The following is a 15,835-nucleotide window of genomic DNA, read 5'->3' on the forward strand; positions in this document are numbered from 1 at the left end:
AGTAGTGTGCAATTAATGCAACAAATAAATAAGTGCGAATTGAGCGATATATGTCTGAATGGCCCTTTTTTATGGTGTTCGTAAAAAAGGGTTAATTTAATGATGCGAGGACTAATAATATAATTCGCTAAAGTGATTTCGAATATTGAACTGGTTAGTGCGAAGTGTAGTTGATATTTAAAGGCGAGATTAAGCGAGAAAGAGATATTATAATAACAACAATTCGCAATAAATATTTTGCAGTACTGATTATTATGTTATTGAAAACTAATTAAAAACGCATTTGCATAAGATAAAATATTATTATTAATTTTAAATCAAAAAAAAAAATACTAAAAACGGTGTGGTGTACAGCATTAATTTAAAAATGCTTGAGAGTGCCTAAAACAGTATGTGTCAAACATTTATTTCGATTGATAAATTATTGAAGAGCCTGTTAAACTGACTTTGAGGATCTGCAGTTAAGCAAAATTAATAATAAAAGCGCACAAGTCCAAACAAGCTTTTGCATTTGGTAAGTTAATTCAGTATTAACAAACGCTTTTAAGTGGTTAGAAAGATTTTTTAGATGACAGAATGTCACAGCTATTTTTTATATGATAGAATGTCAGAGCTATTTTTGCTTACAATATTTTTTTTTTGAAAGACGTGGGGTTCGGCTGGAATAATTCGGAAAATTTTAACTTTTTATGGAGAAGCATTCTTTAAAAAGCTTTCAAAATGTTGTTTTAGCATAAGTCGGGCACAACTGTTTAATTTTTTTGTAGAAACCAGAATATTAAAATTTATTGTCAACTAAAATGTAAATTAAAATATTAAAGGTGATGAAAGCTGAAAAAACAACATTAGAAAAAAATTTTGAAAAAAAAATTTGGAAAAAAGAAATTGGAAAAAAAAAATTGGGAAAAAATATTTATGTTCGATGAGCTGATTCGTTGCCAATTTCCGGTTAAGATAAATGGCGCTTGACCAAGAAGGCAGTGAATGACAGGCATCTGAACGCATATTTGTTAGAAATAGGGTTGCAAAAAATGCATTAAAAAGTAATTAAATTAACATTAATTTTTGTTTTTATAATACTGAAAATCTGAGTTGAAAATTTTATTTTTATTTTTTTACTCCAAATATCGGTTTGAAAATATTGAAATTTTAAGTACAAACCCCGGTTTAAGCGGTTGTATGTAGTTAGAAGGCCGAAAAATGCGAATTTTCCAGAATTATTTCTCCGAAAACTTTTAGATCTATTAATCCAAAATTTATCCAAAGACTTAGTATTAGTAAAAATATTTTTTTTGGAAAGGAACTACAACTGATCTCCGACAGCTCCTCTCAAAAAAGACGTTTTGCGGTGACCACTATATCTCTGAACTGGATCCTCTGAAATTAAAAAATCAAACAGATTTCGTTTAAGTAATGTTATAGTAATTAATTGGTGGAATAGAAAAATAAAATTTTTGACAAAATGGCGGTTTCTATGACTTCAACGACTTGAAAACACCATTTTGAGAAAAGGCGTTGAAAGTTTGGAATGCGCTTCCAAGCCCTCTGAAACGCCTTTGCGTGTAACTTCGAAGATATTCACCGGAGCGATATGAAATTTTCTGTGTGTATTCTTAAATATATTTACATTTAGAAGAAAAAATCCATCTTTTGGGAATTCTAACTGTATATAGCCTAATCCTAAATATAGGACTTGAAAAAAAATGAAAACTTCAGTGAAAATTTCTTTATATATTTTTTTGTTTTCAAATAGTTGTAATCAAAAAAATAATTTTCGTTCAAGTGTTTAAGAATTGTATCTCCTGTACCTGTGTAAAATTTCATGCATATTAGTTAAGTAGTTTTCGAGAAATTTTGCCAACCGACATCAAAAACACAGTTTCGAGAAAAACGAGTTTAAAGAAGGCGCACTTAGCCTAGCTAGCCTCGAGCGCACAAGTTCTCAATGTTGCTCCTCCGAAACTATTACTCGGATCAACTTGAAAATTTAGGATGGTAGGGAAAATTTATGGAGGTGTTTTAGAATTTAATAAAACAATGAAAAAAAAAAAAATTTGAAACTCGTAAACCCATGTAACCCCTTAAAATACTCGCAACTCTGATTATGAATAATACTCCCATAAAAGTCGTCAGCCCATCGGAGTCGTCTTAAAATTTGTAGAGGTCTCCAATTGTTGGAAAATTGAAGACACGTTCGGACTAGCCTATGTACATATATGGAATATTTACGTACATCAATTTTGTATATATATTAGCCGCTCCAAAATTGTAAAATTTGTACAATGAGCGAACTTAAATATGGCAGCATCACTAGTTACAATACTCAATATGTCTGAAGGAAATTTTCGATTTTTTCCTATAAAATAGTGTAAGCTTGAAATCTTCTATGGATCATTCTGAACAAATCTGCCTAAGGGACTGATTCTAAAACCGGTTGCGAGCTTGCAATTTTTAAATCGAGGGTTTCCAGTAAATCAGTCCGCTCTACCTTGCAACCCTAGACCACAACACCAAAAATTTTACAGATTAGGAACTTTTTACTATCATTTTCGGTTTTATCAACCCAAAATTAGCAAAAATCAGCCGCTAACATCCTAGTCGCAAAATGACTGTAAACTGCAGTTATTTGAGAGTCGATTTTAAATTAAAGTTTCAACAAGTCAAATTTAGACAAGGCCGCTATTGCACAGTTTTCCGCTTAGCAAGTATATCTCTAAAACAAAAATGAAATAAAACATAAATACGTACATATGTATACAAAAGAACCCGCACCCTTGTACTTGTACTTGAGAAAAGGTTTGAATTTTTTGCTTCTCTAAAGGAAGCAAAGAACTAATCTAGCAAAAGCACAATAGTATGCACTCAATTTAAACAAAAAATTGTCGTGGATATGGTATACTTGTTTCTTTGCACACTGGCGAATTATTTAGAAAAAAATATAACAACAACAACAATTGCCGTAAAACACGTTCCCTTAAACACTGAAGTTTGCCTTATCGCTGTTTCAATAAAAAAAGGCAGTGCGGTTGGCAAGCTGTGACACAAGAGCAACATTTAACAATAATACTGCCGTTAAATGCTCACTGGAGAGCCCTGAGGTTTCATGACGCCTCTAAATTTTTAATTTTTTGTTTAACCAGACAGAAACTCGGAGGCCTGCCGTTGTTGGCGACAGTCAAACGTGTTTAAAAAATACCTTTCAGTCCAATAGATTTCGAGCAATTCGTCACAACTGTTTGCGAAACACGCACGAGCACATTTGGTCATACTGATTACGAAGATAATGTTTTAATTGTATGTAAATATGGTGTCACAGTAACGAAGAAAATATTAAGGGTGTGATATTAGCAATTAGGATATTTAGAATAAAAATTATGGACTGCAACAAGTACATTTTCGTCTAAAACTAAACTAAATCACACAGTACGAGTTTCTGTTCAAGTGAGCTTCATCGCTTTTGTATCAACACCACGACCTAACCTAATATTTAAATCTTCGTTATATTCAAAAACGAAATCTTCGTTCGCTGTTGCTCACATTTCTAACGCAAGTGTATGACACATCTACCAATACATTTAAGAAGTTTTGTTTGTTATGCAAAACATTACGGCGTGACAATAATAAAAAGAAGAGTGTGGAAAAGTGTCCATAAAAGTGCGTACAACGAAGAACTCGCCTAAGTGGCAATAAAACAAAAAACTCCACAAACAAAATGTTAAAAAATAAAAACAAAATTCTGAAAACTATTTTTGTTTGCACACTTTCGGTTTCGCGCCTTTATTGCTGTACTTTTCCGCCAACAATTTCTTCTAACAGCTTTGGCCAACAACTTGAACGCTGGAAATTAAAAGTTTTGTTTTAATGTGAGGCCGCAGCATGACAATTAAAATAAAATACATTTAGTAAATTTGGGAAATATTTCCTTTTATTATGTCCCGAATTTCTCACTCTTTGTTTTTTTTTTGAATGGTGAAAAATGTTGTATCTTCGCTTTTGCTGGCGCAGAGAATTTTTAATTCTTGTTTATGTTCCAGATTTAATTGTAAGCCATTTTCTACTTAATTCCATTGAAAGTGAACAAAGCGTGTATAATTAATGCAAAAGTACCACAATTAAAATATTTTTTTCGTTGATCTTAATTAATGAAAACTTTCAGTTTTTTCATTGCTTTGGTGCTAACGGATATTTGGCTATATGTTTCAACGAATGTGATGCTTCAATGACTCTGTTATGCTAGTACATAATACTCTTATGACCTTTTTTGCTGTTTAAGCTCATGGTTATAATAAAATTTTGTTGGGGTGAAATATAATATGAAAATGAATGAATGTACAAAACCTATGCACCGGACAAGAAGTATATTATAAATTCCCCCCTGTGATTTGATCGATTTTTTCAGATTGGCGAGAAAAATTTGGCTATGCCTTCGATCATTACCTGTTTTCATCTGTACTTATAATAATTTTTCTCGTTTTCGGATTGGAAAAAATTTTAACAAGTTTCTACCTGGTGAGATAAAATACATATTCATACTTCAAGAATCTACTTCTTTATTGGCGTAGCAACCGTTTTTTTCGCTGTTTGACGAAATTATCTGCGACTACGAAGTTATGATTGTCAACAGTGACATGGGAGCCAATTCGTGAATGCCACAACTGTTTGTTCAAAGACAGGATATATTTCGTCTTGCCTTTGTTCATTACCAGACTCATTTACTTCCGTTCTTTGTCCAACCTGGAGAAAGCAGAACTAACGGGGCGGTTATTATGTCCAATGATGTTGATGTCATCGGCGGACCCCAGCATTTGTACCTTCTCTATTCACATCAGTAGCTTGAATTATTTTCTTCAGGAGTAGATTGAAGAAGTCGTACCCTAGGGAGTCGCCTTGTCTGAAACCTTGAATGGCTTGGAAAGAACTTTCCCGATTTGTAATTGTATAACAAATTCACTAATAGACTTTCAGACTTTTGTGCTGTCAATAGCGATCATCTATTCACGGGTCTTCTCCAAGAGGTGATGCATGGTGAATTTCTGGTCGGTGGTTGATTTTCCAGGCCTGAAGCCACACTGATAAGGTCCAATCAGTTTGTTGACGGTGCGCTTTAATATTTCACATAATACGCTCGATAGAACCTTACAGGTAAATTTTGTTGCCTAGGTTTGTACAACTGTTTTTAATTATGCTGCCAAAAATTAGCGCGATCTGTCAATCAGTGTGTTTACAGCAGCTGTTTAACCTCAACTCTCGCGTCGAATTTGTTTTGATGTCTTCAATTAACTCAAAACGGTTTCCCCGGAGTGGTTCACATGGAGCAAAATCAGGTGAATATGGTGCTTGCTCAATGATATTTTTTGAGTTTTTGGCCAAAATTTAATACAAATACGTTAAAAAAATTTGTTAAATTCGACAAACACCACTTAGGGCGACTGACATAAACAGCTGTTGTAAACACACTGGTTGACAGATCGCGCTAATTTTTGGCAGCATAATTAAAAACATTTTTACCAACCAGGGAAAAAAAATTTACCTGTCTTCCATATGAGGGGGAAATGAAGAATTCCCGGTACTTTCTTGACAGGGTGTATATATTATAAAATCAAATAGAGTTTCATACTTTTTTACATCATCAATTGAAAATCGTGGATTCCTATGAGATCAGGGTAAGAGTAAGCCTCTATTAAAAATATTTGGATGGTTAAGAATTAAATTTTCTCGAAAAAATCCCATTGAGAGTAAGATGCTGCCTTAATCCATCTCAAATTTTTTTGAATGATTATTATGATTGAAAAATATTATTGAACTTTCAACAAGAGCTAAATCAATTATCAGCCACCATGTTAAACTTAGTACCTTGCATCCACGCTGTGCTACTTATCAACATTTTTATCAAAAAATTAAATGTTTCGACAATATTAATTATTGTGCGAGTGCTACAGGCAGGAATATTATGTCTGCCTTGTTTAGAGTTAGGCTGAGTGAGAATTAAGGTAAATTGTTGAAATTCCTGTTTCAAAGTTAATAAAAGTCACGTTTATTATCAAAGTTGGCTGAAAATGTGCCTAATATGATATCATTGCTGCCACCTACACTAGTGCTATTTGAACTTAAACCTATAGACAAACAAATCTCCCATATTCTTCATTACTCGCATATATTCTGTATGAGAATCGCTTAACTCTCATTGCACAACAACAATGGGAACCATTAAGTGTTTACCCACTGATTGAATTTCGTTAATTTCATCATCACTTCCATTAGCAACATTATTTGCCGATAACAATAGATAATAGTCCACAACAACAGCAACAATAATGAGCAAACAAGTCAGTTACGAACAAGAGTTCTTAATTAAAAGTGCTTTTGTAATGTAATTGAAAACCTATGAACACACACACTCACACCCACACAGCGAGACTGCCAGGCGAATTGTATCTTTTTTTATCAGCATCTGTCGTAATCGGTGTGTACTTATGTAAGCGTGTATGTCGTGTATATATATTGCAGTTTTAGGCATACACACATATTTGTTCTTAACACACAGCACAAGCAAATTTATGAGAACAGTCTTATCTGCGAATGGTGCGTAGGCAAACAGTTACAGCCTTAACAGCGCTTGTAAATATATGGTATTTACAACAACAATGTTGCACATATACATACATTTAAATAAATTTGCATGTGATATTTTGTAGCAGCACAAAAATAACTCGGATGTTAGAATAAGTATGCCACACTTTATCATTTGAAAAGTGGAATTTTGTTCTCGTTTAAAAAGTAATATTTACCATAGTGAGTAATGAATTAGCCGCTGACTCGCTAGCTGTTTGCCATTTCAAGTACAAATATTTATAAGCTTTTGTAATAGTTCAGAATTTTTCGTAATTAAGATGCACGATGTCGCAAAGTAATTTGAAGAGAAGAAACCAAATTAAACAAATTTAAAGAAGTTAAAGTAAGAAGTTGAAATCAAATTCAATATAGTAAAGAAGTGAAGAAAATGAGTTAACTACAATCGACAGGGTGATCCAGAGGTTTCGAGGCCATTTTTTAAAGAAACTTCAAATTTAATTGGGAATGTTTATTACCATTCGGAGGGACATTCTTTGGCATACATATATTTTTTGAAGATTTTCTCTATCAAAAGTTGGCCACGGCTACGTCTCAGATGGTCCATCCATTGACTTCAATTTTCGATGACTCCTACGAGCATTTCGACTGGTAACTGACGCGCTTGATGTTTTTCTCCAAAGTCTGAATCGAAGCGCGATTATACGCATAGACTGTAGACTTTACATATTTCCACAAGGAAAAGTCTAACGGTGTGATATCATACGATTTTGGCGGCCAATCGGCCAATTATCAGCTCACCGAAGAGTGACGCCAACTTTTTAGAAGCAAATATTGTCGAGATCACAATCTTCATTTTCAGGCATCCAATACTCAGTTATTATGTCGCGATAACGGTGGCCATTAACGGTTACGTTCTCATCGGCATCATTTTTGAAGAAATTTGGACCGATGCTGTCAAACATGTATTCACCAACAATTAGAATAGTAGAAAGATGGGTTGCTGAATTTAAACTTGGTCGTACAAGCTTTGAAGACGATCCACATGAATGACGTCCAAAAAGCGCATCAACACTTGAAATCAGAGCGAAAATACAGGATATTGTTGTGCAAGATCGTCGACTGAGAGAGATTTAGTAAAGGCTCTACATATCTGTGAGTCATATTTTAAGTGAAATTTTGTGTTTTAGAAACTAGTGTGCACAATGGGTGCCGCATTCGCTAGCTATAGCAACGAATTTGGTTTGTGGATTACTTTCAAACTGGTAAAACAATTAATTCTGAAAATTATTGCAACCTTTTGGAACAGTTGGAGGAAAAAATTCTTGAAAAAAGGCCTGGCTTGCAGTAGAAAAAAATCCTTTTTCATCAGGACAATGCAAGGTGCCACAAGAGCATTTTGACAATGGCTAAAATCCAAGAATTAAAATTTAAATTGTTGGAGCATCCACCGTATTCACCGGATTTGGCCCCCTGCGACTTCTATTTGTTTCCAGAACTCAAAAAATTTATGCGTGAAAAGCGTTTTTAATAAAATGAAGAGAGATCTTCCGGATTCTCACTTCAGGGATGGGATCCACAGATTGGAGGATAGTTGGAGTAAAGGTATTAATGCTATACTAAATAATAAAGTGTATTTTGAACCATAAAATTGTGTTATTCTTATCAAACGACAAAACTTATGAAATCGCAAAGAACGAACATTTAAACTTTCCGCTGTCGTGGCCCTTATTTACGATGTTTCTCTACTGGCTAATATCGACTGAATTCGTTTCTTATTTTCATACTCACACACATACATATTCGTTCATACATACCTACTATACCTCTTCACATCAACATATCAATCAATTTCTCTACGCCTTTATTTTGTTTAAAAATCCCTAAAATGCGTTAAGAGAATAAATTTCATCGATGAGTCATCTGCGCCAGCAAAACTAGCTCAACAAATTACTCATTTCAACACTTCAGCATATTTATTATGGAAATTTGTTTAATTCCAATAGACTGGCAATAGAAAAATGATGTAGTGCATAATAAATCACAGCTGAAAAGGGAGGATTTCGTAATGAGTGCATATCGAAACTAAAAAATAAATTTTCATAATAATTGGTTAAGTCCAAAGAAGACCTACTTTCTCGTGCTCAACACGAGCGCATTGTTAATGTTTCACTATTTGTTCAAATTTTTTTAAGTTGCTACATGTCAAGGTCACTGCATAAATTTAGATAAATTGCGTAGCACTCCGGCTTAAATGCAACGCAGCCAGCTGCCACCGCTGCTCTGACACCTTCATTTATCAAACAATAGAGATGTTTATATTATCGCTTGGCTGACTTGGCACTTATCATTTAATCCGACAAATAATTGTAATGAGAAGGCCTGCCACATTTGTCTATCTAAGCGCAATTAAAATATGACGCGGTAGGGGGTGGCACAAATGTATGAAAACGCACATATATACACATACCTAAACATATACTCATACATACACATATATGTGAAAATGCCACCTTATACAAATATAAAATACTCAAATATTTGTGGTTCGGAAAAATCAACGAATCGAGAAACCGGAAGGCCCAACAACTTTAAATTTGCTTATATGTATATGTGTGCGTGTAAAATGCACGTCAAGATTGGTAAGCTGAAATTTGTAATTTCAATTTTCTGCCAAGTCATTCTTCATTCACAACAACACATACACGCGTGTAGATTTGTATGCATGTATTTAGGCCCATAATGACATTATAAATTCAAATAATCAAGCCTGCTGCAATGCGTCTGTGTCGGAGACCTGTTCGCTCGTTCGCGCCTTCTTCGCTGACAATTTAATGCATGAAGTGTTTATTTTCGTTTTCAATTTGGTTTTCGAGTTCGAGTTCGAGCTGCCACAGGTGGCGACACTGAAGGATTAAATGTCTTAACGCATAAGCTGTCAAACGCTTGTTGTTGTTGTTTTTGGCCCGTATATTTAAATAATCAAACAGCTAAAAGTACGTACTTAAATGTGAGATTTTGTGATTAAGAGTTTGAGATTAAAATTTACGGTGGCGCTCAAATGAGGCAGTCGACAGTTTTGACTTTTGAGTGATAATCCATTATGGGTCTTATAATAAGATAGCTGGTGACCTTCATGTAATTTGTATGGTAGATATGAGCTATGAAGATGTGAGAGCATATAAAGTTATAGTTTTTATATGTTATACAGCAAAGGTGACTGCAATTAAGGTAGCGGTCAGGGATTGACATTCTCTCCGACAGCACAGTGGCAATATCAGGTAGTGACGCGCTTACCGTGCGCTGAAAGTTAGTCAAAGTGAAAGTTCTTTGGAGGAAGGTGAGTTGGAACATCCAGGCACTTCCTTCTGCACTATTCAATCTTTTAAGACTGAGATTGAAACATCTCGGTAGTCATACCTTCGGTGAACCTACCGAAATAGCCGGTATTGTCTAGTAGCTTAGAGTTTTGTCCACATTTATTTAGCGAGCCCTCGGTCGTCGGTCCGACCTCTCGAGAACACACGCTGCAATTAGACTTCAGCGATCCCTTAAACTGAATATGTCCGAGTGACCCCGCAGAAGCTTTTTCTTCTTTAGTCGTGACCCCAAGTCACTGTTTACAGTCATAACTTTGAAGATATTGTATACACTATAGATCAGTATTAATACCAACAACAAATCTACCGCAGAATTACTATTGCCTACAGGTGCTACTTGGGACTGAGTAGGTAATTGGAAAGCAAAGTTCTTTCTTGATGAACAAAGACCAAACTCTATAAATCCCTCATTATGATGCTGTGCCATAGACAATGACATCATCTGATGAGTTGGCCTTAGGAATGTTGGAGAGAAATGTTGCGCGGAAGATTTATGGTCCTTGAACGATGATCAAAATAAAGTTCATATATGAAAACTTCTTTATTTGTGAAGCTGGATGCGCTTTTGTGCAATCGACATTAACGTTTGTTTTTGCTTCCTTTTTATTTCTAAAAATGCACCACTTTTAATTACCCACAAAAACGAAATCATTAAACTTAAACCAAACTCATTATTACAAGTAGAAAAGCAATTGTGCCTAAAAAGCGTAACACATAAATAAACCGTTGACCAGAGAAACAATTAAAAAAAATACAAAACAAAAAACAGCGAATAAAAAACCAAAAATAAGTAATGCACCAATTCAAAGAACAAACGGAAATAAATTTTCCATGTGTCAGAAAGCATTTGAAAAGAAATTTATCATAATCGCAATGAGAGCATAGCGACTCCCGCGACCCATAATAAGTAGCATAAATGAACCTGACTTATGACTAGTTCAATGGGTTTGTTGGTGCCGCTTATGCTGCGGCGTTCGCCACTATTTGTTGTTATATTTTCATAATTTCGGTTACTGCGGCGAGCGTGGAATATTGAATGAGGTACCCAAGCACTTCACAGCGATCGTGTGGCGTTTCAAAGCTTGGTGATTAATTAAAGAATTTATAGAAATTACGATGATTAAGTAATTGCGGCGTTGCTTAAGGACAACTTGTGAATTTTAAATGCCTGCCATAATTTTGGAAATGCTTCAGTGATGTGTCGAGAATGTGTGAAATCATTTTACCAAATTCTGGCGACATGACAAGTGTTAAATATATATATCTATGTACATATATGTATGTACATATGTGCTTATGCGGTGTTTATGTGCGTCTATTAATGCGTGTGTCAAATAAAAACACAATGAGTCATACTATATACCTATAATGGCTAAAATATGTGGTTGCTCCCAAATGGGCGGTGTCAAAACGAAAGCGCCACTTCAAATTCAAAGCCAAGCCAATAAATTTGTATATGTAAATGTATGTAAATAACAAATGGAACATTTAGTTATTGTGATAATTTGTGGTGGCAAATTGATGTGGCAATAAAAACTGATTATAACGGCGCGACATAAAAGCTTAGTGTTGGTAATTCTTGAAGCGCCTTAACTGTTTTAAATTGGCGAAAAACATGATTTCGCGAGCTAGGCAAGAATTTTGAGGGTGGAGGGAATATTTCGAAAAATTTTCGATAAGTAACCTGAGTAGAGTTTTCTATTTGTGTCTGCTGATTCCCTTTTTATGTACACAAAACCTTTTTTTCTTCTTTTTTACTGGTGTAGACACTGTTTACGCGTTATAGCCGAGATTACAACAGTGCCCTAGTCGTTCTTCCTTTTCGTTGTTTGGCGCCAATTCGAGATATCCAGTGCAGCCTGGTCATTTTGCACTTGATCTCTTCAACGGAGTGGAGGTCTTACTCTTCCTCTGCTTCCACTAGCGGATACTGAATCGAATACCTTCAAGGCTGGTGGTTCTAATCCAACCGGACATTATACTTGAACTCGTATATGGCTGCGCTTGATGTTTCTTGAATCGTTGAACCATACGAATATACATAATATGTATATTATGTATACCACACAAAAAGTTTTAAAACATCATTAAGTAAATTTTGAGGTCTACAATTGTTACAATTAGTTTTAGATGACTTTGTGCAAGTCTTTGTATAACTTTGTCCACATCGAAAATCGATTGACTCTGTTGACAAATTGTTGCGCTTTTTAGTTTTAATGAAATTGATTTGGGAAAAACTTCTCCCGCAATTAGCGAAAAAATGTGGAAGTACTCGAATTTTAGCAAGTAAAAACGATACTAGTAGAAACTCTTTGACAACGGCGTTCTCCAAGAAATTCAGAGGGTTTAGACCTTTCTGAAACAATATTTTTACTGCTCTGAATTCGTTGTGAGTTTCTTCTACTAGTAGATCGATTACGAAAAAGTCAGCAACGTCCGATCTAAAAAAGCAAGGGCACGCAGCAACTGTCATCTTTTTCAGCATATGGGAAACTTCTTCACCACATGGGAAACGCTTGTTGATTTCTGTAGTCAAAGCCATATAAGATTGGAGGCCTTTTCCAAGGAAAGAATCGGTCGCTTGATTTGTCACATTGAATTGGAGATCTATTATAAGACGCTTCATTTCTACAGTTGATTTTGACTCCTAATTTAATTAATTCATTATCTTTTGTTATTTTGTCAAATTCTATAAACTTCGCATCGTTTTGCTCGACATAATATTCTTTTAAAGGCAGGATGTTAATTTTTTGAACAAATCTTCCGTTCGGATATAGAATAGTGCACACTAACTTAGCAGTTCGATCTAGAAAACCTCTTCAGATGTTGTAGCTTTCTTTCATCTGTACCAAATTTTTAAAGATCCCACGATTCAGTTTGGAAGGCTGCCTATAGTACTCCAATTTAGAATATTTCTTCATTTCATTTCATTTGTCTCAGAAAGTAACATTTAACAAATTTTTAGAAATCTTGTCAAATACGAAAGTTTTCCATACAAGGTCTTGATTCCGATCATTTTTTTTAGCAGCTATATGATATAACAGTCCGATATTGGCTGTTCTGCCAAGCCAGCAGCTTCTTGAGGAGAAAAGTAGGAGTGCAAAATTTCAGATCGTGGTGAGGAACTAATTCGCTTACAAATTTAAAAATGGGTGAACATGATTAAATCGACTCAGCTCTCTACGCTGATCATTTAAGTATATACTCGTTAAAAGGTATTTTATAAGAGGAAACATCAGATCTCTTGGGTGGTCATTATATAAGCTTCGTGACAAACTTAATATACGTTGCTCAGTGTACAAATATTGTTTGAGAACCATACTAAAATTTTACAAAGAAAAATGTATGTTGTGGATTAAGAGAATACCGACTTTGAAATTATTCGCTTTCTCTTGCAATTTTCACTAGGGTTTATCTCGCTCTCTAAACGATTTCAGCATATTTTAAAGTACTCATCAAAAACTGCTTCTTTGCTGACGTCATATTAGCAGATGTTGGATATCTTTTTGACAAGTTGCTTTTTCGTCTCGCTGTCAAATTATTGTCCAACTAATAGTATTTTTTTTTAAAAGTGTTGCTAAAATTGTAGAAACTAGTAGCTATCATCTCTATCAACGAACATTAGAAACGAAAACTGTGAAAACTGCAACTGTCTTCCAAAAAGTGACCCAGAATTATTTTTTATTGAATATGTTGCATACACAAGCTCTCACTTTAACGCAACAATTGAAAAGCATTGTTCAAACTCAGTCAAGTCAAATAAGTTAGCGGAACGCCATTGGAACTATAATAAAACTGTATTTAACCAAAAACTTCACCAACAACAACAACAGAAATAGCAGTAATAACTACAACAAACGCAAAAGTTTCCACTGACCACACAACATTAAAGTGGAATAAGACAATAGCGGTACTGCATCGGTGTAATTGCAACAATGAAAGGGAAGCGTCCGAACTTGCTGGGCAATCGCTGTTGGTCTGTCAAAACTCGAGTGCATCAATCATTATTCTTGACGTCTGTGCGCGCCGATGGAGAAAAGTTCAACACAAAATTTGATCCGCAGACGGACAAAGGTGACAGGTCGCATGCAAAATGGCTCAGCAACGAAAGCAGAGCCAAATCAAATGTTCAATACAGAATTACAAACAAACATGTATACTATATTGATTAACTGCATCGTGGCTAAATAGTTAAGTGTATCCGAAGCGTAACTTATAACCAAGTTAAATTACGAGAAGTTGGCGTTGAGGAAGTTTAGTTTATTGCATCGGCTATTTTGTAATCATAGGAGAGTTGAAGAGTTTTGTATTGGTTATTATAATCGATGTTATGCTTAAGTGTGCTTTATTGGAGTCAAGCGATTGGATAAATGCATGATGTTTGTAGAGGGTGGAGATTAATTGCTGTTATTCGAATTATTGGTTTAGCCAACGAACCTAAACTAACCTAATCCACTAATAAGTAGACACACTATGCTCTTGGCTATGGTCCGATCGCTGCCGTCGAAGTCTGCACATAAACCTTTCAATATTCGTGCAAACCTTGCCTTCCTATTGCAATATTCGTTCAACATTTCACTTTGTTTATTATTTGTCCAACTGCAGGCATTTAGCACATCGCAAACTTATCTCATTTGCGTGCATTTATTAGGCGCATGAAGATCAAAAGCAACTCCACACTTAGAAACGTCAATAAACTGACAGCTCGCGTCTTTAATTACCAATCTGGCCAGCAAATAACTTTATTGATTACAATCGCAGCAGCAGTGAGGGCAACGAGTATTATAAAGGGTGTCCCACAAGAAGAAAAAACGCTGCAAACTTTTCTGAATAATTCTTAATAACTTTTAAGAGTTGGTAATGTGGTTTGGTCAGATAAACTTGCAAGAACAAATAGAAATGCAAATTATGAACTTATGGAACAGGTATAAAATGTAATAATTGGTGGTTGCTTCTAAGTTTTTATTAAGTAAAACAAAAACGGTTTGGGATATCAATGAAATTCCTTATTTCTGTGAAAGTACATTCGATGTCATTATGTATAGAACTTGATTTCTTTTGCATGGCCACCACGACCACGTTTGCAGAGGTCCAGACGATGAACTCAATTTTCGACGGTTTTCAAGCATAAATCGACCGATACTGCTGCAATTTCACATTCGGTGTTCGTACGAAATTCATCAATCGTTGCTGACTTGTCAGCAAACTTGGCTTTCAATAAATCGATTGTGACATTCGCTGTTTGGTTTGTGGCGACGTTCTGTTGGAACCACATATTATCCAAGTCCATATTATCCCATTCGGATCAAAAATATTCATTTATCATTGAGCGGTAGCGATTCCCATTCACAGTAACGTGTCTGTGTTGATCATCACGGAAGATACGGATAGAGTACGCCTCAATGACGCCGCCAGCCCATAAACCGCACCAAACCGTAATTTTGTCTGGATGCAATGTTGACTCACGGAGTACGGTGGGTTGCTGCCTGACCAATAACGCATAGTTTGCTTCTTTACGAAGCTGTTCAGCAAGAAATGAGCCTCATCGCTGAGGATGATTCTTTGATGAAAATCCGGATAATTTTTAGGTTGTTGTTCAGTCCAATTCACGAAATTATGAGGATTCTGGTGATCAAGCGGCTTCAGTTCTTGCGTCAATTTGATCTTATAAGGATGTAGGCCAAGACCTTTTCGCAAAATTCCCCACAACGACGTCACAGAGATGTCCAACGCTTGAGAACAACCTGTGGAAGACTGATTTGGGTCTTCCTCAATAGATGCGCTAGAGGTAACAATATTTTCGACACGACGGGTACTTCTTTGTCTATCTGGCACGGGATCATTTTGTACTGTGCCTGTGGATTCAAATTTTTCCACTAAACGTT

At 35.3% G+C, this 15,835-nt stretch overlaps 1 protein-coding gene across 1 annotated transcript in view; it reads left to right on the top strand.

The window, feature by feature from the left end:
- The first annotated feature begins 394 nt into the window (after positions 1-394).
- LOC120768658 (thrombospondin type-1 domain-containing protein 4) overlaps positions 395-15,835 on the top strand; it is a 106,034-nt gene continuing 90,593 nt past the window's right edge. Inside the window, exon 1 of the mRNA XM_040095435.1 lies at positions 395-514. The gene's annotated coding sequence lies outside the window, so the exon portion shown is untranslated. The remainder of the gene's footprint in view (positions 515-15,835) is intronic.

Source organism: Bactrocera tryoni, chromosome 2 (genome assembly GCF_016617805.1).
Source record: "Bactrocera tryoni isolate S06 chromosome 2, CSIRO_BtryS06_freeze2, whole genome shotgun sequence".
NCBI lineage: Eukaryota > Metazoa > Arthropoda > Insecta > Diptera > Tephritidae > Bactrocera > Bactrocera tryoni.